The 2,908-nt window shown below is 43.4% G+C and overlaps 1 pseudogene across 1 annotated transcript; it reads left to right on the top strand.

Moving 5' to 3' along the window:
* The first annotated feature begins 630 nt into the window (after positions 1-630).
* On the top strand, positions 631-1,987 carry LOC309628973 (elongation factor 1-alpha 1 pseudogene; annotated as a pseudogene). The gene has a single exon. The product of its transcript is annotated as an elongation factor 1-alpha 1 pseudogene (transcript).
* Positions 1,988-2,908: the final 921 nt, after the last annotated feature.

Raw genomic sequence — 2,908 nt, 5'->3', positions numbered from 1 at the left:
AACCAAGTGATCAAGGTTAACATCACCAGTGATAAGTGCTGTTGCTATCAGTTACCCTTGACGTGATGTGATGAGAAGGGCATTTCACGTCTATAGCATCCTTCCCCAAACCCATAACCCCAGCCCAATCATGTGAAAGACGTCAGACAAATCTAAATTGAGGGAGTCTAAAAAATACATCACCGGTACTCTTTAAAACTGTCAAGATCATGAAAAACAAGGAAAAACTGGGAAACTGTCAAAGATCAGATGAGAGTGGGGAGACATAACAACTAAATGCTCTGTGATGCCCTGGACTCGATCCTGGGACAGGAGAAGGACACTAGGGGAAAAGTTGGTAAAATACGAATAAAGTCTGGAGTTTAGTTAATAGCAATGTACCAAAGTTGGTTTCTTAGTTTTAACAAAAGTCCCAAATAAGCATGAAAAATATGGATATTAGATGAAACTGGATGAGGGTGTATGGAATTCCTCTTTTCAACTTTTCTGCAAATCTAGAATTATTCCAAAATTAAAACTTGATTCAAAAGAAAACAAAGACCTTTGCATATACAGGAACTTGACATATGATAAAGGTAGCACTACTTTTTTCACAACGGGTTTTCCACCAGAACACAGCTGTCATGAAACCCACGGCTGAATCTAAGCCAAAATGGGAAGGAAAAGACTCATATCAACATTGTCATCACTGGACACTTAGATTCAGGCAAGTCTACCATTAATGGCCATCTGATCTACAAATATGGTGGGACTGACCAAAAAACCACCGAAAAATTTGAGAAGGAGGCTGCTGAGATGGGAAAGAGCTCATTCAAGGATACCTGGGTCTTGGACAAAGTGAAAGATGAATGTAAGTGTGGCATCACGATTGATATGTTGTATCACCGTCAATATCTCCCTGTGGAAATTCAAGACCACCAAGTATTATGTGACCATCATTGATGCCACAGGACACAGAGACTTTATCAAAAACATGATCACAGGCACTTCTCAGCCAGACTGTGCTGTCTTCATTGTTGCTGATGGTGTTGGTGAATTTGCAGCAAGTGTTCCAAGAACAAGCAGACCCATGAGTGTGCCCTTCTGGCTTACACACTGGGTGTGAAGCAATTCATTGTTGGTGTTAACAAAAGGGATTCCTACAGCCAGAAAGAGATACAAGGAAATCATTAAGGAAGTCAGCACCTACATTAAGAAAATTGGCTATAACCCTGACACAGTAGCATCTGTGCCAATTCTGGTTGGAATGGTGACAACATGCTGGAGCCATGGAAAGTCATCCATAAAGATGGCAATGCCAGTGGAACCACACCGCTTGAAGCTCTGGATTGCATTCTGCCACCAACTCATCCAACTGACAAACTCATTTGTCTGCCCCTCCAGGACATCTACAAAATTGACGGAATTGATACTGTCCCTGTGGAGCCGGGTGTTCTCAAACCCAGCATGGTGGTCACCTTGGCTCCAGTCAACGTTATAACTGAAGCCAAGTCTGATGAAACGCACCATGAAGCTCTGAGTGAAGCTCTTCCGGGGGATTATGTGGGCTTCAACATCGAAAAGGTGTCTGTCAAAGATATTCACCATGGCAATGTGGGTGGTGTCAGCAAAAATGACCCACCAATGGAAGCAGCTGACTTCCGGACTATCCCAAACCATCCAGGCCAAATCAGTGCTGGCTATGCACCTGTGTGGGATTGTCACCCAGCTCACATTGCTTGCAAATTTGCTGAGCTGAAGGAGGTTGATTGCCGTTCTGAGAAGAAGCCAGAAGATGGCCCCAGATCCTTGAAATCTTGTGAGGCTGCCATGGTTGATATGGTTCCTATAAGCCCGTGTGTGTTGAGAGCTTCTCTGATCCCTCTTTGGGTCGTTTACTGTTCTTGACATGAGACACACAGTTGCTATGGATGTCATCAAAACAGTGGCCAAGAAGGCTGCTAGAGCTAGCAAGGTCACCAAGTCTGCCCAGAAAGCTCAGAAGGCTAAATTAATATGATCCCCAATACCTGCCACCCCCATCTTAACCAGTGGTGAAAGAATGATCTCAGCACTGTTTGTCTCAATTGGCCATTTAAACTGGTTAATAATATCAGTGTATCATAAAAGCCTTCAGAAGGAAAGAGAATGTTTGGCTTGTGTGCATGTGTGTGTGTGTGTCAGTTTTAAGTTATTAGTTTTTAAAATCAGCACTTTTTAATGGAAACAACTTGACCAAACATCTGGCACAGAATTTTGAGACCCCTTAAAACAAAGTTTAATGAGAAAAAAGAAAAAAAAAACCAACAATGGCACCAAAGATCAATGGGAAAAAGATGGTGTGGTGCATTGCAAAGCTCATCCACAAATCCCTCCCAGCCTAGAATGCAAGCCTCTTGGCAATGAGACTTTGCAGTTCCTTCCTCCGGAGGGGGAGATGTTTCTTCACCCATCCAGGAACAGTTTGGATTTAGAGGTCTCAGCAGCCAAGTACCACTGCCACCACAGAGTATTCCTGGCTTGCTAGTTCAAATTATGACAGTTCTGTGCATTTTCATTATTTCCTTTACTTCCTTTGGTCTTTATTATTCAGTTTACTTTTTTTGGTGTTTGTTAACATTTTAACTACATCAACACTGCAATTTTACTTTGCTGCTATTGAAGTAATCCTGGACCACTAATTCCAAATGTAATTATATTTTCAAAGAGGTTTTGTGTGGGGCAAAGCACCCCTGAAAGTGCAGAATGGTAGGCAGGTCAACTTGAGCGCTCTGGAGATGAGTAAAGGCTTGGGGCGGTGGGGTGGGGGGCGGGTTGTGACTGGTGTACACAGGGACCAGCGGACAGCCCTGAGTGAGTTAGGGCAGCAACCCATGGGGGAAGAGCATTCCAAGTAGGAGCTACAGCAAATGCAAAGGCACTGAGGGGA

Source organism: Balaenoptera borealis (genome assembly GCF_965194805.1).
Source record: "Balaenoptera borealis genome assembly, chromosome: 5".
NCBI lineage: Eukaryota > Metazoa > Chordata > Mammalia > Artiodactyla > Balaenopteridae > Balaenoptera > Balaenoptera borealis.
This window is presented reverse-complemented; position numbering and strand designations above follow the sequence as displayed.